General features: G+C 37.7%; 1 non-coding gene across 1 annotated transcript; it reads right to left on the reverse strand.

Annotated features, from left to right (window-relative positions):
* Positions 1-355: 355 nt before the first annotated feature.
* LOC127202433 (U6 spliceosomal RNA) lies at positions 356-461 on the reverse strand. Its single transcript, XR_007832312.1, has one exon. It is a non-coding gene; the product is annotated as a U6 spliceosomal RNA (small nuclear RNA).
* Between the last annotated feature and the right edge of the window lie 22,826 nt (positions 462-23,287).

Raw genomic sequence — 23,287 nt, forward strand, 5'->3', positions numbered from 1 at the left:
AAGTTATTTAAATTCAGCTTGATTTTTCTTGTAAAGAGAAAAACTTCCAGTGAAAATTGGAAATAACAGTAACCTACAGTGTTAACCATTTTATTTTCCTCAGGTATTCCATAGTCCTGAAACGTGTAGAGTACATAGAATCGGTGATGCATTAACTCCATTTTCAGTAAAATGTTCCCTTGTTGATCATTGACCTTAGATTAGGGCTCCCTCAGGCCCTCACATTAACCCTTTCCTACTCACCTGCTACTGCTACAGATGTCTTGGCATTTTGTTTTACAATGTTGTTCTTTTTAAAATTTTATTTATTTTTCCCTTATAAAATACATGCTGACAACAGCTTTCTCTCCCTCCAAAAAGTATGGAATGCTTCTTGAATTTACATCTCACCCTGTGCAGAGGCCATGCTAATCTTCTCTCCATTGTTTCAGTTTTAGAACACATGCTGCCGAAGTGAGCACAACACACATGAATATTGTACTCCAGTTTCAATCCTGTCGTCTCTGCTTCACTTATTTCATTGATGAGAATTTCTACTTGCTGAATCTTCATGTTTTTGGAACTGGATTTAATGTTGATATTTCTCATTGAAACAATTTTGTGATGGTAGCTCTTAAATTTTTGGTTAATTCTAATATATATATATATATATATATTACTTAGTACTGTATACTTATTTCTTTTTTAGAAATTCAATATAAAAACTTTCTAGTTCTTGGTTACCAGGCATTAAAAAAATTGAAAGGTAGACATTTTTGGTTCTTTTAAATATCTTTTTATTATATAGTTTTTCACATAATGTTTTGATCATATTCTTCCCCCAATTCTTTTACCAGATCCTGCTCATCTATCTATAAACCCAATTTCATGTTCTTTCTCTCTCACTCTTTTAAAATATGAAAATCCAAACTAAAGAATGAAAAAACAATAATACAAAAATAATACCAAAACCAAACAAAAAGCACACACACACACAAATAAAGAGTAAGTTTTGTACTGATCAACTCCTGAGTGTGGGGCCTATCCTGGAGTGTGATTGATATGCCCCATGTTACTTCATTGAAGAAAATTGATTTTCCCTTTTTCAGCAGGTATCAGTTAAAAATACCTTCTTTTTTAGGGGCGGGGTTTTGTGTCTAGAGAATTCTGGTATTTCTTATAAAATTCTGATTCTTTTATATTGTTTTTGTTCTGTTTTGTTGTGTTGAGACAGGGTTTCTCTATTTAGTACTGGCTTTGAACCCACAGAGATCCCCCTGCCCTTGCCTCTGCTTTGGTAGCATACAGAGCACCTTTCAGTCCCCTGAACACTAGTCTTAAGGGCTGAAGGCCTAGGTAGCAATCAGCTCTACTTCTTTTTCAATGAGTTGTGTAGGTGTTGTCTTCATCTGGCTGTGACATTTGGCATCCCATTGACCATTAAGGCTGATTTGACCAATCTGACCAGCTACATGGGCGTCCCCTTCCTCCCTCACTACTCCATGTGTGTACCTCCCAAGCTGTGAAGTTGGCCAAAGAAGACTACCTTCCCTTTTCAGTAATGTTTGACTTCCACAAATCAGTTACTGCATGGAAATGTATTTTAATTAGAATGAACAGTCTATTTTTTCTGTGTTTTTTTTTTCCTAAAAATTTTGGTGTCTTCTGGGTTGCTCATTTCTTATGCATAAAGCTTCATATACATGAGATTAACTAAAAAGCTAGGGGATTTGTTGCTATTTAATTTTTGGTTCTGATGTGCTGAGCTTCTTTTTTTTTTTTTTTTTAATTGTCTTCTGTCTATTTCCCAGTTCCCTGGGAATGCTTATTTTTATGTAAAAATATCACTCAGCAACAAATAAGAAAAAGCATGTTTGCATCTTTCCCATTACTGAAATTTGAGGACATAGATTTTACAGAAATAATGGTAAATGATTGTTAAAAAATACGGAGATTTAGGAAGTTGAGAAAATAGGTGAGTCAGTAAAGTGATGCCTTGCAAACATGAGGACCATGTTTGATTTACAGATACAGAAAAGCCAGATGTGGTGGCACACACCATGTAATTCCAGTGTTAGGGAGTTGGATCCCTTGGACTTGCTGGCCTAATCTAGTTAATGATTCCAGATACCAGGAAAAGATTTTGTCCCAAAAATAATGGTGGATAGCACCTGAGGAACAACATTCAAAGTTGACTTTTGACCTCCATAAAACATGCATATATTACATACATGTAAGAATGTTGAAATTTCAGTATTAGCTTTCTCATCAAACCAAATTAAGTGGTTATATTTCACATTTGTTTTCACTCAAAGTTATAAAAGCAACTAAGATGATAGTAGCAATGATTTTACTTGTTTCTTCAAGAGAAATGCCTAGACTAGCCTGTCTTGAGGCAATTCTGACCTTGGCATTCTGCTGAAAGGCAATGCTATATTAAGGGAAGCTTTCTGCTTATTTTTAAAGGTTTTCTTTACAATAGATGATAATATACATATTAATGTGTTATAAGTGTTAAAGGGTTCATCAGCTATTTTGCCAAAGATCTTCCACATAGATAGATTCCCCTCTCAAAAGTTATAGTTTGAAAGGCAGCTTGAGTTTATTTTTTTATATTCTTTAAAAGGTAAATAGTTCCAGCCCTGGAATAGAAACACATAATCCACAGATCCTCTGATGAGCAGCCAAAAGAATTGCTTGGCTGCATGGACTTCAACATTCTTTGTAGCAAAGTCATCCATACTCAAAAGTAGATTCTGGCAATTTGGAATGCCATGTCAATGTGCAGAATTCCCGAGAGGCCTCTGGAACTCTCATGGAACACTCCTGGGTCACAGCAGTAAACATGGTAGGCAGAGATTTTCAATAGTCATAACAAAATATGATCTGTAAAATATTTTGTGTACTAAGTAATGCAAGCATAATACAAAACAGGTGACTAATATTGCTTAACTCTTTAAGTATACCATATGTGATAAAATATAGCCAAATTGTAATTATTTCCATGAAAAAGCAGATAAATTCCAACATTTCAAAGCCATCCAACCAGGGTCATGAACTCTGAGGCTATATATATGATGTGTGTTGACGCACTACTTATAGTTTATTATATATAAACAATTATAAAATAATATATTCTGGAAGAGAGTAATATCTTTTTAGGTAAATCAATTACTAGTTCAAGAACATTCCTAAAAACACGTTCTTCTGTCGTCTGACTCCTAAACTCGTGGTCACAGCTCTAATCCTTCTGTCCACATTAGCTGCCATCATTATATCCTGTTTGAAGTTACCTATGAAAAAAATATTGAAAACTCAAAGGTATTTGTTCCAATATTGTATCAGTAACATTAAATTTGTGTTATATTGAAAATGTATACAATTAAACCAACTTGCTGAGACATGTGAAAGTGTTAAATACATGGCAATGAATATTCCTGAGTCTACACCTGTGCTGGGCATCTGTTTTTCAAGATAGGTCACCTGTTTGAGCAACTGTTAGCTGAAGTCAGTATCATTGTAATGAAATCAGTATTTGTCATTGTCACTACAGTCTCCTTATTCTATAAATTATAGGGAAAAGGTGAATCACTTATATATACAGTTGCAAACTGCTGTGAATTGAAGAGAATGCTCATTTCTTCCTTATAGAAAAAAAGAGGCTAAGAGAAGCTGGGTTTGAAGGGACATTTACTACTTCCCAACCTGAGGACAGAGTTTTAGATGATCAGAATCAGGACACTCTATAGTCCTCTAAATACATATGAACCTAAAGGTGAAGGCCATGTGGCTTACTTATATGCAAAACTAAAACAATAGCAAAATGAAATCGTAAAAATACTGTTCTCTTATCTGCAACTTTCTTCTTTCAAGGCATCAGTCATTAAACGTAGAGTTTCATCATCTGTGTTCATGGTGGCTGACCTGCAGGTCCGATCCATCACTTCAGAGGCTGAGGCAAGAAGACCGAGAGTTCAAGGCCACTTTGTTATCTTTTTCTTACTTTTTATTCTTCTTGCAACATTTTTGTCCTTGCTATTTAAACCTTGAAATACTATGTTGTCTTTATTTTAGTGAAGATTCACAGCATGAGCTAGACTGAGTATAGACAGCCACAAAATCACATCAAGCTAAAAATTATATGATACTTCGCGTCCTTTCCTGGTTGTCATCACTTTTCCATATCTTTGACTAAACCACTCCGATTAAGAAAAGTTAAACACTATCTTTGTAAATGTACTGCAGAATGACATGAACATCATTATATCAGTTGACCACTGTTTTGTCAATGAACCAATTTAGCCAAATGTTATAAGGCATCGTTTGGTATAGTAATTTAACTAATGGAAATGAAATACTGTTGTATTGAAGATCTTGAATACTCATTAGAGGATACCGGAAATGTGGCTTAGAGCCAGCTTAGGGAATAAACATTTAAAAATATTGAAACGATAAAAATTGTTGCCTCTTTCCCCTTTCTTCCATAAGTGTTTCATGTTGATTGAAATAAAGATATTTGTCTTTTCTTAGATACCAAGAACTTTGGTTGCTGTAGCAACACATCGACAGGAGACTTAAAGATGGCTCATTCTCAAATAATCTCCCCCTCTTTTCTATTTATACACAGAAAAAGGCACAAATGGGCTAGGTCACCAGAGTCTTATAACCAATAAAAGGCCACATTGCCAAGCATACATAGTGAGCATGTAGGTGAACAAGCATATGTTTTGCTTTTGCATGCTTTGCATCGATGGAGTACTGCACTATCTGTTTCCTCCCCTCCTTCCCCTCCCTCCCCTCTTCCCTTTGCTACCCTCCCTCTCTTCCTTCTTAAAATTGTGATGCCAGGGAATTTGGTGGGTAAAAAGATGAGGAAAAGCCAGTGAAAGAAACTCTTCAAAAACTTGTGCTCAATGAGAGCCTGGTTGCTAGGGTGTGAAAAGATGGTTATTTGTAGCTAACAGAAAGCTATTCCAAAATGCACTCAGCCTTAAAGGCAAACAAGTTCTACATTTTTAAGAGGCATGGATTGAATCTTCTAACATGCAAAAATAATCTTTTGACATCTTTGGATTCAGAGGTCTTTGTACTTAAAGCTCATGAACTGCTGGGGGTGAGTGGGAGAAAGAGGAGCAGATTTTCTTAAGTTGAGGACATGAGTCAGAAATAACTCATGTATTTATTTGTAGCATTTGCTTGTAAAAACTTATTTTTCTATGGACTTTATGGTGAAGTTGGATTAATCAGTATACACTAGCACGCTGGAGAAGCAAGCGTGTAGTTGTATTTTAGTTTTCCTTACTGACTTTTTCCCTAAGCCCAGAGACGTAAAACTCAAATCTTTCTCTGTTGCTTTACACATTTGTAAAACGTGATATTAGATAAGCTATGCAAACATTCAACATTATTTCCATATGAATTAATTGATTAAAGTTATAATACTTCAAATTTTGCTACAGAATGAGTAGGAAAAATTTACACATGGATCACAGAGTCTTCAATGAGTAAGGGAAATAAAATAAATGATGGGATTTCTCATGGCTCTTTTTTATTTTTAGAATTTTAGATTTTTATTGATTCTTTGTGAATTTCACATTAAGTATTCCAGTCCTGCTCATTTCCCCATCCACTCATATCTGACCTTCAACCTTGTAGCCTTCCCCCTCAAAATAGCCCCCACCCACAGAGACTCACACACACCACCAACAAAATAAGGCATAGAAACTATCTCATTGTGGAAGCTGAGTGTGTCTCAGTATACCGCTCTATCCACACCTCCTCACTTGCAAATGTTCACCACAGTGAGTCATTGATCCGCTTCAAGATCTCTGGGTTCTGTGACATCATCAATATTGGATTCTCATGATGATTCCTTCCCATCATCCTGGTGTTGCCTTGTGTCATGGACATCCTGCACCTTTGGAACAGCCCAACAGGACCTTTGACGGTTCCCAACCATTCACAAATGATATAGATTTTGGGGTGGGCAAACTCACAGCCATGGATCTGGGTCTAGGTGGTAGCTGAGCTGGCCAGCCCACCTGCTCTCCCTTATGCGCACCATACACCACCACCGTGAGCTCTCCAGCACTGCTCTGGTTAGGCTACCCAATGCCACCATCACCAGGAGGCAGGATCAGCTTTCTTGCTCTCATACCTGTTGGAACCAGCTTTCTTGGCGACTGCAGAGGGAAGGAGGGGAGGGCATCAACCCTGCACCCATGGAATCTCATACCAGATGTGGGAGGGTCAGCTCTCCTGCACTCTTGCCCTCTGGCCAGCTCACCTGCGCCCCAGCATCAGGGCCAGCTCTACTCTGCTGCCCAGAGGAGGTACAGGGCCCAATTTCTTGAGTGCTGCTGTTGGTGAGAGGCAGGGCTAGATCACCTGCTCTCATGACCGCAGGATCAGGGGTCAGCTCTTCTGACTGCCTCAGATGACAAGGGGCAAGGGGACAAAGGGCCACTCCTTCCCCTCCCCCTACCCCCAGGCTACTTTAAAAAAATTTTTATTTATTAATTTATTTATATTACATCTCAATGGTTATCCCATTCCTTGTATCCTCCCATTCCCCCCTCCCTCCCATTTTCCCCTTACTCCCCTCCCCTATGACTGTGACTCAGGGGGACTTCCTCCTCCTTTATATGCTCATAGGGTATCAAGTCTCCTCTTGGTAGCCTGCTATCCTTCCAGGCTACTTTAAAGCAGAGAAGTGTTATGGCTGGCTCTCCCCTAACCCACTCTTAGGATCTTGTGGCCAGTTCTGACTGCCCTAGGTGGTGAGAGACAAGGTGGGGGAGGCATCACACGCACACACACACACACAACTTCACAGACGAGTAGCAGTGGCAGGGACAGCTCCCATAGCACTCTTGCCCTCAGGGCTGGCTCGCTTTGCACCTTCATCCACCAGGGTCAGTTCTGTGATGCTGTTCAGTCCAGGTACAGAGCCCACTCTCCAGAATGCAACAGCTGTTAAGGAGCAGGGCTAGCTCTCCTGCACTGGTGACCCTGTGGGCAGATCTCCTTGCTGTTTAATTTCCTGAATGTCTAATAGGTGAACAGACATTTAGGGAGGGAAGTGATTAATTGGAGTTTGTCATTGGGATGCATGACATTTCAGGGACCATCAGTAGGGAGTGGTGGCTAAGAGGCAGGTTGACTGGTAAACTACCTGGAGTTCCTTCTTGAATTTGCAGCTCAACTCCAGGCTTAGGTTCTAAGTTGATGTTCTGATTGGAGTGCTGCATTCAGAGTGTGAGTTTGAACATTGAGATGAATACTATCCAAAACTGAGGTGAGGAAGGAAAATATTGTTGAGTGAGAGGCTTTCTGTAGTGTAAGAATCAAGAGCTGTGCATGTAGTTTATTATTTGGTGATGACATTTTTGTAGTACACAAAGTGAGTCGCTAAAAAGGGAAAAAAGGTTTTAATTCTAGTACTTAATTATAGTCTTTCCGTTTGCTTATTTTGACACTGTTTTAAGTACCCCAGGTTAGCCTCAAAACTCAAAACTCACATAGATGTTAAGAATGTACTCTACTTTCCTGCAGCTCCTAAGAGCTAAGATCAGTGACATTAGATTTTACATTGTACTGGAAAGCACTCCACCAATTGAGCTATATCTCCAGTGCCAATTGGGATATTTCATACTTCAAACATCCATCAAGGCAGACAATAAATTGCTTGGATTAGCCTCCTGGTATATGAATGGCTTTTTAAGAGTGGCTAAATTTTCTAATTGGTTAATCCTCCACATGGAGTGTTCCAGTAAATGAGAAGTGTTATGACAAGTGACTCAGTGTGAAAAAGATAACGAGCATAGCCATGTGTTTGTGTTGGAGAAAGACATTTCTTTCACAGTTGGCTACATAAATTTTATACATGTGAGGTATATGGAGCAGCCTGGAGATGCTGGGAAGCCTCAGCTTTTTGGATATGGGTTAAATTTGATGACAATTTTATGAGTCAAAGGAATGTTTTTAGTTAGTAGGATTTTCTCTATCTCACTGAAACAATTTCAGACATTTATCTCTTGCTAGAATCATGCAATCCTTTGGTCCTTGGGAGTAGCCTGGGGAATGCAGTTTTAGGAACTGAATGAAAGATAAGAAATAAAACAGGACATGGAGGGATTTAAAATGGGAAACCAGAATTTAGCAATCTCCTACTTAGAAAAGAGAGGAAAGAGAATAGAGTCCAGGAAAAGTTAAGAACTTTACATCACATATTTAGTATAGTATTCTGGTCATTACTTAATGTAAGGAATAGAACCGAAGTACTTTTTTGACCCAGGTAGAATGTTGGACTGGAATGAATCTTTTAAATAGTGCTCAAGGAAGAGACTCAAATTTGAATGCACAAAAGGGCAGTGGAGCAGAGAGATAAGGACTTTTGGATATCAGCTATGTATGCTAGACATTATTCTACCATACATTTTTCATGGTATCTTATGGATGAGATAAACTGTATTTAGTAACATTATATGGATAGTAACATTTAGAACCAGTAAGTACTATTCTTAACACATCCAGCTATAGCAAACCTTGTAAGGAAACATAATTCTCTGGCAAAATGAGGTGAAGATTGACAATGTCTGCAACACACAAATAGTGTGTGTGTGTGTTCTTTGATATTTTCATATAATGCATTCTTATTACTCTTGATTTTCTTCTCCTATCCCAACAAACCCAATAAATCAGTGGTCATTATCAACTCTAGGGCAGTGGGGCCAGAGACCCTTGAACCTCTTTTCTATCCACGAGAGAGTTGATATGCCTATTCTTGTGCAGGTTTCATGTAGGCAAGAACACTTGTATTGGGATCAGGATAGGAATGTCTGTATCATGCCTGATGGTGGCATCTGTAACTTTTCTTATTTTCTAACCCTTAAATGTGCATTTTCCCTCTCTTCACAATTCCATGAGCCTTACAGGAACATCACTAGTATAAATAATACAAATTAAATAATAGTATAAATGACTTCATTATGCCTGTGAATTTAAACATTATTTATTCTCATCATACCCAGCAGTCATGTATCTCTGTATTCACCAAAATATTAGCAAAGCCTATAGAGACCTTTACTTCCTCAGACATGTCCCCCTACTACCTGAATTTATACCATCAGAAAAATGTTTCCTCCAACTGACTAATAATTGGCAATAAGTAAGTGATTGGTTGCAGTAATAATAGCTGTGCCACTATTACATAATTGGATACATTTTACCTGGTAGGTTTGTATTATAGTTCATTGAGTACACAGCTGGGTAAGACCGTTAGTGCCTTTGCTCTATCAGAAACCTATATAACTATTGTTGCTTAATATTTGTTCTCAGATTTCTGTTTTGAAGAACTCTTGATAAGCTTCTTTATCAGATTCTTCCCCAAGTCAACATTTCTATTCTTCTGATGATTTCTTAGTACTCATCAATTTTGTGACTGGTTATTTTTTCTTTGCATTTAAATTCTTACATTTTTCTAGAATACTCTTGGTTTATGTTATGCCTACAAGCCATCAGGTGATGTTTGGTTTTCTTTATCATCTTTAAAAACATATATCAGACCAACATTATCCTCTAGATATTCTTTAGGTCAAAGTATTAGGTATTAAAAAAAAATAAAAGGAAGAACAATTAATTTTTGGGTTAAATGTTTATCCCCAAACAACTCAGTAACATAATAAGACTGTACTGTAATGTGTGTGTGTGTGTGTGTATGTATGTGTGTGTGTGTGTGTGTGTGTGTGTGCATGTGTCTGTCTGCACGTGTACATGTGCATGTGTACATGTGTGCGTGTGTGTATTAGTATGTATTACATGTATACATGCACTTTAAGTTGATCCTAGCAGGATTCTTCCACAAAGGAGGCCAGAATGGTCAGACTTCACATAATTCTCTGAAGGATGATGATGAATGAGGGACAAGACAAGATACTGAGGAGGAAAGATTGCTACAGTTGGATTTGCTTGTAGTGTTAGAAGCTTGGTTCTCAGCATGGTGATGCTAAAAATTGGTAAGGCTTAAGGATAGATATGTCAATGGGAGAGAGTTACTTCATTGGAGACACTGTCTGTGGAGGGAATTGATATGATCCTGCTTAGTTATCAAGAAAGCATTTTTTCAAAAGCGTGAGCTTGGCTTACCAGTCATTCTTGCAGTTCCTGTTTCCCTGTGCAACCCTGCATGTGGTACTGCCATTGTGAAGCCATCAGCAAAGGATAGTCAACAGCTCCCAGCCTGTGTCAAGGTGATTCCTTTTTAATGTTCAGAACTAGAAGTTAAATAAGTCTTCTTGGAGATTGAACTATATTCACTACAATAACAGAGATAGAAGGAGTGCAGTGATCTCAGCTAATGCTCATCCTTGCTTAAGCAGAGCTTTTCATTTAGTAATTTGAATGTTATAACTGCCTAGATGGAGCCAGGAGAAGGTAAATACTGTGAATGAAAGTCAAGTAAAGATCTTCTTGTCATTTAGCTACACTGTTTGACTATTTTCTATATGTCTTACCAAGAAATGTTCCATGTATTCATTTTTATATGCTAGCCACTCTAAGTCCAACCCAGGCTGTGCCTGGGCATGAGCCACACTTGCGCACTTCGTGAAGATCATGTGACTTCTACTGCCCTACCATGACCTTTTGCACCTCCAGACCCAATATCAGTCATGTGTCTTGGAGCAGAGACCCTTCTTTCTTCTTTTATCTGACAGTTTTCAGATTTCCCTTTCTCTGGCCTTGGAAACTTAGTCTCTCCTAGACTCTCTTGCCCATTATTTTTTGCTTCTTGTCTTGCGTTGACTTAGTTTCCTTCTCACCTCTTTTCCTCAGAATCTTTCCCATAGGGGCCCAACGTGTACCTAACTTTTGGTTCTTTTCCAAACTCATCATTCTCAGCAATTAATTTAGAAAATAACTAAGCTTATTTTTGTAAAGGATAGACGTTTTACAACATTCTTCTCTACATGAGAATTGAGTGAAAGGCTCTAACAAACACAAAGTAGTTTTTTTTTGGGGGGGGGAGGGGCAGGGAATAAGTGAATAAAAGAAAAAAAGTTTCATACCTCCTATACCAAATATACAAACAAAAGATTGTGCAGTAAATTGGAATCAAATCTGACACACAAAACTATTTTTTATATTTAAACATGCAAAAGCCCAAATGAAAACTCATATATATATATGTATCTATAGCCTCTAGCCTAATGAGGAAAAATTTTGTCATCTTTTATGTTGTTTCAAAACTAAAATATGTCTGGGTAAAAATTATATACATTGTATTGATGTAATGCATTGTTTTGCCTTAATCAAATCTTACACAATGATAGGCACACCAGCTATAATTTCTTCGTAATGGCACTCAGATGCTCATGCAAAAATAGCAAAATGTTTTATTTTTCTTAATTTTTTTACTAAAATTTGTAACTTGCGTCATACTGAGAGGCCCACATGAATATTTGTTTTTAATTTAGGACCATATTCTCAATTCGCTACACAATAAAAGGATTATATATTTAAAAGAACTGTATGCAATCAGGAAGAAATTTTAATTAATCGCAAATAGAACCAGTCTATTGGAAATAATTTGAGCTGACAGTTGGAGGTTTGATCAGCATAACACAGAGATTAAGAAGACTTTTGACCTGCATAGAGCCAGAGTGGGTTTAGTCTGAAGCTTAGAAAGGGACAGCTAACAGGTTCAAATTACATGATGTCATTGTTTCCCATAGTGCAACCATTCCATTTAGCAACCAGCGAGAAACTTGCTTAGATTATGAAGAATCCATCCCATAACATATATAGCTCTGCTCAGGAACAAAATACCAGAGATTATGTCACAACAGACTAGAATCTTTCTCTCATATTCTCTGTGTATAAAGCACTGAGCCAGCCCCTTGAAGAACTAATTGAATGTCAGTATCAATTAGTGGCCTGATCTCTTTCTAGCTTATACTTACAGTAAAGATATCGGCATCTAGGCTACAGGAAAGTACCGACTGGGAAGTATTAAAATATGTATAATATAAAAAATACATATTATTGGAGCTGGAGAGATGGTTCAGTGGTTAAGAGCCCTGTCTGGTCTTCCAAAGGTCCTGAGTTCAATTCCCAGCAACCACATGGTGGCTCACAACCACCTATACTAAGATCTGGTGCCTTCTTTTGGCATGCAAGCTCACAATGCAGGCAGAACACTGCATAAATAATAAATAAATCAATCTTTAAAAAATATAGATTATAGAATACCGACTAGAGGGACAGATTCCACGTATTCATATTTCTCAATATCAAGTTGGTCTTGAAAGTGACAGTAGTACTCCAGTAGAATTGTTCATGTAGGTAGCATCCTGAAACTGGGTGTGTTTTTATATACGGGCTATGCAGAAAGAATCTAGAAGTGTAAAAATAAAATGACAGAGTCACTGAGAGGAAAAGACCCCAAGGAGAAGTTTAAGAATCTTGTGGTTATTCCCCGGATGGAGACCTACAGGCAATGGCTGATGAGAGCAGAAGAACCAGCTTTCTCAAGGGATGAGCTCCTGATGTTACCCAGTCCCAAGTGGTCAGCCCTGAACACCTGCACACATGAGCAACACTAAAAACACTCAGTAGATATCTATATCTACAGATGAAGCAACAATAATTTTGAAATAATGGAAGAGGTTCTGAACTTGAGAGAGAGTTGTGAGCAGACATCAGAGGATTTGTGGGGGAGATAGATGGGCACAATGATGTAAATACAGAACCCATGTATAAAATTTTAATTAAAAACATAATTAGATTTAAAAAATCTTTTCTCATATAACAAAGTACATAAGAGGCTGAGTGTGTGTCTGTATGTGTATGTGTCTCTGGGTGTGTGTGTGTGTGTGTGTGAGTGAGAGAGAGAGAGGGAGGGAGACAGTTGGAGGGAGGGAGGGAGGGAGAGAGAGAGAGAGAGACCTTTGCCTTGACTTTGGAAATATGGTTGTGCTGCCTTGGGCTGGTATAACTTTTGAAAAGCAGAGTGAACTCATTGAGTTTCACATGTTGGATTAAATGGCAATCTCTTTGTGAGTGGAGTGAGGTGAGCTATGGTATGTGAAAGACTGAATCATTCATGGCCAACAGCAACTACGCAGTAGCTCACCGAGATTGTTATTTTATCATCCTCAGTTTAGGGCCTGGAAAAGTTGAAGTTCAGTGTTTGCTAATGCAGTACAAAAAACAAACTCTCAACTTTGAAGAAATGACAAACTTATGCTGTATTATTACAAAGGGCTGAGTTAACAGAAGCCACTGCATTAAACTTTTCACTGTAAATCACAATTTCACTTTCTTACAACCATTTGGGCATAAATAAGTAATTCTGAGAATCCTCTTAAATAGCAGGGAAATGGATATTAGCATAAGTGACATAATTCAAAGTGGTTGAATAGTTTACAGGATGAAAATAAATTTTATGTATATGTAATGTTAAGAACTCTAAGCAAACAAAGTTAAGGGCAAATGCATTTTAACACATTTATTTTCTATTATTAGACTTTAATCTTGTAATCTTAAAATAATCTGCAAAAATATTGATTCTGACATATAACACAAAGATTGAGAAATAACATTGTGAGAGATGTACTGATCTCTGGGTACAGAAATATGTCATTAGGAGTCACTTTATTGCTCTGTACCTTCAGCAGAATTATTGTCTTAGGTTTTCTGTTAGGTTCAGGACCTGTCTAATCTCAGGTTCGAGGCTACTTTCGTAGTTTCAGGTATGGCTTCCATCTTATAGAGTGGAAAGTTGGTTACCTCACATACATTTGCTCCACTAATACCAGTATATCATGCAGGCAGTTTGTACTTGTAGATTATAGCACTTGTATCTGGGATATAATGATAATTACATTTATCCTTCAGTAGTGTAGCCATATTTTAGCACCTTGAGTAGGAATGAAGGTTCTAGTTGGACACCAGCACAATTTCTGAATGTTTGATGACATAAGCCAGTGTTCTCTTCAGCAATGGGGCATTAGGCTATATAGAGAGTAATCAGTAGCCTTGGAAATATATTGTGATGTTTGAGGTGGTGGAGCAAAAGGACTTCTTAAGGCAATAATGCAGCAAGATGCAATTAATTTCTGGCACTGGAGGTTTTACCTGGTTGCATAAGATGTCTATTTGGGGCATTTTCTCCCTCATTACATGGTCTTACCCATTATATGGTGATTTCATTTAAATTATTTCCATATATACATTTTAAGCAGCTTCTGTAGAACTAAGTTCCCCTATGTTTATTTGAAAGCCCTTTAGTGTTATTTGCCCCACCTCATATTTCTACCCACTTCTCATTTAATCCTCCTAGTCTAGTTTCTCCTTTATCTTTTTGTAACACTCTATTTTATTTCCCTTCCTTTGAAAGGCTTCTTCTACCCACTGCTCCCTCACTAGGTACTAAACCTCTGTTATTCAGATTGAAACACAAGATTGAGAGCTGAAACGCTAATACTAATTATGTTTGGGGTCTGTATCACTTCACTCAGGCTGTTCTTATGTTAGGTGCAGACATGTTTAGAGCTGTAATATTCTCTTACTAGTTTTTTAATGAATATGTACCTCTTCCCTATCACTTCTGGTTGGTTTGGGTTTGAGGTTTATTTTGTCAAATATTTTGTCAAACATGCCTGCCTGTTTCTTAGAATTGCTTGGACTGCCTTTTCCATCCTCTCATCCTAAAGTGACATCTGACCTTGACTGTGATGCTGACAAAAGATAGATGCTGTTTTCTAGTGTAGTCTGTTAGTTTGTGTCTTTTTATTGGGGGAATTGAGCCCACTACTATTGAGAGTTACTAAACAATTTTATTAATTTCTGTAATTTGTTCTGATGTCAGTTTCTACCTCCATTTACTCCTTTTCTTCATTATCTGTGCCATGTTGGGTATAGTTAAACTCTTCAAACTGAATTTTTTTTTCCTAGTATCTTTTATAGATTTGAATTGGTACTCAGAAATTGCCTACCATTTTATCATGAAATCTTATACTTTCTACATTGATTGTGATTGATAATTTTGATATGTGTAGTGGTCTGGATTGGCATCTGTGGTCTTTCAGAGCTTGTAGAACATTTGTCCAGCCAATTCAAAAAGGAAGGTGTTATTCTAATGGGACTGCCTTTAAATGTGACTTGATCTTTTTGCCCTTTGATGCATTTCATATCCAGACTTTTTTTTGCTTTATACATTTATTGTTTTGATTATTATGTGTCATGAGGAGTGTCTTTTGTGGTCCTGTCTGGTTTTCTGTATGCTCCATGCACCTTGATAGGCGTCTGTTCCTTTGCATCAAGAAAACGTTGTGCTATGATTTAACTAAAAGTCGTCTTTGACCCTTTAACTGAGTTTCTTCTTCTCACTCTGTACATATTATTCATAGTTTTGGTCTTGTCATTACTGTCCCAGACTTCCTGATGTTTTGTGCCTGAAAAGTTTTATGTTTAAGAGCTTCTTTGGACTGAGTGATCTAATGTCTTCTACTTTGTCTTTAAGACCTGGAATTATCTGTTTTATTCTTTTAATCCATTGGTAAGGCTTTGTTCTGAAGTTTTCAGGTAACATCTTGAGTTTTTCATTTTCAGTTTATATTTCCTTTAGTGATCGTGTTTCTTTGTTAAATTTTACTTTCATGTCTTGAATTGTATTTTATATTCTTTCAATTGTTTGTGTTTTCATGCTCTTCACTAAGGCTTTTATTCACAGCCGTCTTTAAACATATTTGTCTTATGCTTTATCTAAATTTCTTTTTCTCATAGAGTCTTACACAAGGGTTGCCAGCTTCTGAAGGAAGCACATTGTCTTGATTGTTTCCACACTTGAGATCGAAGCAAAAACATGCTTATATCCACTGCATAGTTCATGTTTGTGTTTTTGTGCGAGGGTCTGGAGTTATGGTGTTTGAGGTGTTTCTTGGTGTAGATAACTGGTTTCATCTTTACTGCATGGGTGCTCTGTTGTTTGGTTGCTGTTATACATGCTGAGTCCTAGCCAATTATGGTGGCTATTAGATCCTTGGTAGAGAATGTTTCTTGGGGTTGGTGGATGTCACAAAAGATGGAGATGGGTTGGAAGGAAAAGTAGAAAGTGGGGGTGGGAAAGGACTAAGGGACCCTAGGTCTACACCAAGAGGCAGAGTCCCTGGGTAGTGGTGGGTATGGGAAAAGGGGCTCCTGTGGTCATGCTGCAGCCCAACTAAGATTACGATAAAGATATGCTTTGTCTCTTGTTTCTTACTGTCCTGACGAGGGTCAAGGAAGAAAATGTATAGAATTCAAGGCAATGATGATATAGGCCATTGTGTGTGGCCAGCGAGACGTCCCAAAGCAATTGGTTTTAGAGTGATTTATCTTATTCTGACTATCTTTGGTTTTTCACAAGTTAGAAAAGTGTAGACAGTTTTGATTTCATCTTTAATATCTCACTTGGCTCTGCTATGATGTAATGTGCTTTGAAATAACTGTGTGTGTGTGTGTGTGTGTGTGTGTGTGTGTGTGCGTGTGTGTGTGTGTGTGTGTGTGTGTGTGTGTGTGTGTGTGTGTGTGTGTGAAAGAGAGAGAGACAGACAGAGAAGCAGAGACAGAGACAGAGTGAATACTGAGAAATGAGAGAGTGGAAAAATAATGAAATGAATAAACCATGAAAAACCTATTAACATGGTAACTCCTCTGCTTTACTTCCAGAACATCCACATATGCTGTGGTTGGGAGCCATGACCAATATTTTCTTTTCTTTTCTTTTCCTTTCTTTCTTTCTTTTTTTTTTTTTTTTTTTTTTTTTTTTTTTTTTTTTTTTTTTTGAGACAGAGTTTCTCTTTGTAGCCTTGGCTGTCCTGAACTCCCTCTGTAGACTAGGCTGGCCTTGTCACAGTGATCCACATGTCTCTGCCTCCCAAAGTTCTGGGGTTACAGGCCTGTGCCACTGCGACCATCCATGGCTATGAACTCTTGATGACTAGTAAGTACAACTAAAATATTTCATTCAACTGCTGTGAATTAACTAAGAAGAAGTGAACGGGACTAGTTACATGTACGTGAGAGGCTAGAGAGTGCTCCGTCCTAAGGAAACAGACTCACTGCCTGTCCACTCTCCCGGCTCAGACTAAGAGCCAGAGATAGTGGACGACTACAAGGAAACTTCTGGATATAGTAGATGTACTGCAAGTGTGTACCAGTAGCTGTTGTGACAGCATGCACTCAGCCTGTGCAAGCCCAAGCCAGAACAAATCTCAGCACAGAGTGGGAGGTGGAAACACAATCCCACCCCTAGACATGAAACAATTAGCAAGTGTTACCTGTTAGGAAAAGGTCAGTTTTCTCTAAGTGTAGAGTCTCTGGTAAATTTATTATTCTGTAGTAACAGATGATCAAAAATTTTCCACAATTTTGGCCATCACTAATTGGCCTTGAAGTTCTTAAAAACTAACCAACTTAGCCCCGAAACCCAATACTAAAAGCAATACACCAAGTTAGGTGGTAAGGGAAGGGGCGGGGGGAGGATTTGGGAAGAGTTGTATCAGATGGGATGATTTAGATCAAAACATATTGTACAAACCTCTGAATTAACTAATAACAAAAATAAATAAGTAGAAAGTCATGTCACATAAAATTTGATATTCTAGTAATATCATGTAGGAAAAAACATAATCAAATTGATGTTATGCGGAGGACCATCCTCCAGGGGACCATCCAGAACTGGGTAACAGATATGGTAAGAGGGAGAAATATAGTCAGGAGACAAGTGTCACAACTCTAATAAGATGAATAAAGATTTCTGAGATGATTTTGCTTCCTTCCATGATCTACATGGAAGGAAGTGGTCAGTAATGATATGCGTTTTGCTTAAGTAAAGGGGGAAAGGCGGCCAAGCTCAAAGCATACTGCAGGCACAGCTCAAAACTACCATCAGCACAGTCACGCAGGGAGGACTGGAGAATCACACAGGAAGACCAGCCAAGCTTCCTCACTTTAAGGATATGGTTTTAAGGACATTTGCTAAGAGTTACAACATCCAAAGAGTTTAAAATAGTCTAATATGAGAATTAAAAATGTGTCAGAAGAACTTCATGTTAGCATTCAAACTGCCACAGGTGGATGTGGGCGACTTGAGAAACACAAATAACACTTTGGTCATCAGCTGACCAGATATGTGACAATATGATTAATTCAAAGAAGATAGTAAACAACAAAAAGGCGACATCCAGATGTCATCTTTCCTAATTACATTAAAACCTCTGCTGCTGAGCCCTGGGAGTCCCTGTGTTGCTCTGGAATTCACCTTAGGAGCTCATATGGTGGCTTGAGCCCTTTGGATACCTCATTTGTCTGATCACGCTGCTTGCTTTTTCTCAAGAGCCAAGGAAAGTAACTAAAGGTGAGTGCAGCAGGAGAGGAAATTGAAAGGAAGGGACTGAAAAGCTCACAGAAGAGCTGACATCATCTCATTTCCAGCTGTCAGGTTGCCAAGTCCAGGTTAAGGGTGAAAAGCAGGGCAGAAAAACATAAGAACTTGGTTTTAATTTACCTTGTCAGAAATACAAATAACTTATTAATAAGGTAAGAGTAGGGCAGAGGTGAGGAGAAAGCCACAGAGTTTGGTGTTGGTAAGAAGAAATAAGGGACTATTTCCTCATAATTCATTATACAAGGGTAAATTTTTAATTAAGCAGAATTATTAGAAACCTTTACTGCATTTACATTTTTTATTAAATATGGCTTGGGTAACCTGTAGGAATATTTTGCATATATTGGCATAGATCTCTTTTGGTAGGATTTCAAAATTATTGTGTGTAGGTTTTCATTAGCTAAAGGCTTTTGAGTAATGATTTATATTTAAAAACATGGGTAATATTTAAAGAACTATAGGCTTTTTAGACTGATACTTTGATGAAATAAAATTTTGGATGAGAAAATATTGTGAAATAAAGATGAAGTGGCCACACCTAAGAATGAAAAGCTTAAGCAGGTGTGGATTCTAATGATATTTTGTATGTGCCTGTGCGTGCGTGTGTTTAGTATCACTGTTTGTCTGCATGTTTGAATGTGTTTGTGTGAGGCATGTATGCCAGTACATGTGAGTGTCTATGTAGAGGCCAGAGGATGGCTATTTGTGTCTTCATCGATAAATTTACACCTTTCTAAAAATTTACTGTTTGAAAACTTCATATACAAATAATATATGTTTTTTTCACCCCGTGACTCCTTTGTCCTTCTATACCTTTCCATTACTTTTGTCCCTCAACTTTCTGCATTTCTTTTGAAAGGCACTGAATCTGCTTAGTGCCTCAGCATGTGTAAAGGGCCATCCAAGGAGTCACATCCTAAGAAAACTGCCTCTTCCTCCCTCAGCCACCTGCAAATGCCAATAGCTCCTCAACTTGCTTTTGAGGTCTTTTCTTTGTGCCTATAATTAACCATTTTGGCTGGGCTATCCAGCAGGGAGACCCAGAATCTGCTTGTCTTCACCCTCCTCTTCCCCAGCACTGAGATTACAATCACTACACCGGGCTTTTATGTAGGTTCTGAATATGCAAGTTCAGGTGTTCACGCTTATGCAGAAAGCACTATGCCCTCTGAGCTGTCTCCGTAGCACTCTTACTGCTTTTAATGTAACATTGAGCAAACTCATAGGATTATTTTCAAAACTCCCACTTTACCTTGCTCTACTCCCCTCCCTTCCTCCCCTTTCTTCTTTCTTATTCCCCACTATTATACCTTACATATGCTTTTGAGACAAGAAGTTTAAGTTGGCCTGAAACTTACTAAGTAGTCAAGACGGGCCTGGCACTCGTCATCTGCTTGCTTCTCAGCCCACAAGTCCTGGGATCACAGGCCTTAAACACACACACCAAGCTAACCTTCCCTATTATTAGGAATAATGAGAATTGTATCTTCATGAAATCTAGACATGATTCAAGTAGACTCTTTATTCTACCTTTTCATTGTTTCCCAGACCTTTTTTCTTATTATAATCCCTTACACCAAAGTCATTATCGAAATATTTTTTTACATCTGTCTATCATCCATCTATCTATCTATCTATCTATCTATCTATCTATCTATCATCCATCTATTATCTATCTATCTATCTATCTATCTATCTATCTATCAATTTGTGTGTGTGTGTGTGTGTGTGTGTGTGTGTGTGTGCGCACGCACGCGCGCGCGCAAGCTGTCTTACCCAAACCTACAATGATATTCTTATTTGACCCACACCGTTGTTCACTGATTATCTCAGTTCAGTTTCCAGTCTAGGCACAGGGCAATTTTCTCAAGAGATACAGAGTACACTATAATTAAAGCTCTGCTTACTAAACCTGGTGAAACACTATTTTGTTAATAATTTACAGCAAGACAAAGGGGAAACCAAATGCTATTTAATGAAATGAACTCGACGCAGAGAAGTCTTGAGTGGATAAATGTAAATGTCACAGGAATGAAGGGTTTCTAACTGAAGACTGCTAATTCAGTTTGAATTCCCTTCCTCCTCAAAATATCTGTAGCATTTTATTTATTTTCCAGCTCGTCTATGGCATGAAGAAATGCACGATGCTCTTTAGCACTTTGCCTTGCTTTAGTATCTTATTCTCCAATTCCTTAAATATATACATTTCCCATAATTGCTCTCCTATCATCTCAAATAATATCAAAGTTGTAACTAAAACTTTGCAACTACCATCAGTTCTATTTTACTATTATTTCAGTGAAATATGCCTTTTTTTCCCCCAGGGAAAAAGTGAGCATTTCCTCCTTCATATTTGTTCTAACTCAACTGGAGAACCTTATAACTTCTTGCTCCACTTAGCTCTTCATAATTTATTTCACATGAGAACTAGTAAGCTCTTCAAAATTTCTTGCACGTATTTTTCCTCATCTACAGAGCAAAGTGCTACAGAGAGTCTTGGTTAGTGTACATTGTTGCAGTGTTGTTTTGGAACTGGTCTTCCAATGTCAATTTCCCTAAATAAACAGCTGCATCTTTTGCATTTTTTCCTCGAGGTTTAAAGTTATTTCTTGGAGCCTGTCCTAGATATTGTCACTTTACTGCCTTACAACTAACAAGGACCAGCCTGCGCCCATACAGTAAACTCCAGTTTCTTGGGCACAACATTCAGAGCCCTCTGCCTCAGTGACCGGCCATGTAGCATAATGTGTTCACGGTATCTGTCTTTGGGCTCTCCAGTAGAATAGATTCTTAGAAGGTAGGATGGCTCCTTTTCTGTTCTCTGTGTGTTCCCCTGAATAACATAATGCTCCCCCACTCCGCTGGTTACCTGGTATGAACCCACTGCTTATTGACCAAACATTCGCATTGACTGACACTAACATTTTCTCTTTCTTGTTCTTCTACCTCAGTAGAATACCTTGAAAAGCAAAAACAAATAAGAGTGCTCCTGGTTTCAAAGATGCTTTCTTGACAGCGGCATATGTGTGTTTCTGGGAGGAGGCGAGTGGTGCTGTGTCAGGAGACAGAAGGTCTTCCCATACCTGCTTAGAGTTTGGGTTGTTCTTTCACTGTTGGTCAGGTCTGTGGAAATAACGCAACTGGCCCCATATTTTATGGCACACAGAAAACAAAACAAAACAAAACTGTTGCATACTGCTCTGGAGGCACTCTGCTTTCTGTAGATAAATGTTTCCTCAACTCAAAAGAGTGGGCAATGAACTTTTCAATTCACCACATTCATAACTTATACAAAGGAATTGTTGTATTACATTGTACTTAGTGTTTGTAGATTAAACCTAGCACAATGTTTTATAAATAAAAACTTGATATATTAAACTTTTTATAATTTCAAAACAGCTTTCTAACGTGACTCTTAAGCACAGCATTTTTACCCTACATTTAGTTTCCTGAATCCTTATATGTAGTTTAAATTTGCATTTAGAAATATAGAAGAGTTTTGCATTTATATTACAGCCCATGTTTATAAATAGCTCTTTGCCTTAAAATAGATTTAGAAGGTAATTGTACCCTTTAAAGTTTGAAATATGTTTTGAGTTTTAAAATTTCTATCTATTATCTATCTATCTATCTATCTATCTATCTATCTATCATCTGTCTAATCTATCTATCTATTTCTTAAGAGAAAATTCTGAGTTAGTTTTTATTTGGTACCAACATCATACCTTCCACCCATCTGCTATTTAAATCTTGTTTGGTTCATTTTATTTTGTTTGAGAATATCAGGAATACATGGCATCGTTTTTGTGAACCATTTTCCACATGTGACAGCACTAGTTTTAGGTATAAGTGAGCTTGCTGGGAAGTTTAATTGGTGCTGTTAATTTGCCCCTGGATCCTGTTTATTTTCTTAATTACTACCAGACATTGAATGAGTGCTTAATATATTAGATCCCTTCTGTCTTCCTGAACCTTTGCCTTACCCACTGGCGATTTTATTAGAGAGAAAAATCTGGCTTACATTTGTTTTCCCTACCTTGAAAGCAATCATATCAACTCTGGTGACCTTATTACTGAAAATAACATTGGAAAACATTTGCTTATGCACCTCTCTGTATGACATCACCAGCTCATTCCATGTGTCACAATAGTGTGTGTCACACATATACTGTCTAATAGTGCTGTTAGTATTGCTCTCAAAGTAGTGTCTTAAAAATTAATTTACTTTTATGTTGAGACACATAAATAGTACAAGCTATGACTATGATAATGTGTATGGGTAAAATAGACACAGGGGTTAAATATGCAACATGATCTGTAACAACATCATACAATGGGTACTCTCCACAGGAGAGCAGGCAGCTTGGAGAAGAATGAACTTCAGAATGATTCAGAACACCTCACCTTAAAAGTATTTATAATTTTTGAACATGTATGTATGTATGTATGTATGCACTTGCATGTCATGGCACATGTGTGGAAATCAGAGGACAACCTGTGCGAGTTGGTCTCTCCATGTGGGTTCCAGGATTAGAACTTGGGTCATGAGGCTTGGTGGCCTGCATCTTTCCCACTGAGTCGTCTAGACAGTCCTGTCATAATTATGATTTTTGTTCTATATTTTAACATATTAATAACTAAGGAATGCTAATTTTGATATAATATTTGCAGCATATTATTTACTTCTCATTTATTTCAGTGTTTTTGAATTTTAAAATGGAACCTTCAAAGAACAAAATTATTTTCTAACCCTTTCTTCCCCTGCCAGATAAATACTTTTGTCCAGCTAGTTGCAAATAACTTGCCAAAGTGTTTATTTCAGCTACTTGTTATATTTTGTGTTTTCTCATTCACAGAGAGAAGCAAATTGTGACTACC

Source organism: Acomys russatus, chromosome 18 (assembly GCF_903995435.1).
Source record: "Acomys russatus chromosome 18, mAcoRus1.1, whole genome shotgun sequence".
Classification (NCBI taxonomy): domain Eukaryota; kingdom Metazoa; phylum Chordata; class Mammalia; order Rodentia; family Muridae; genus Acomys; species Acomys russatus.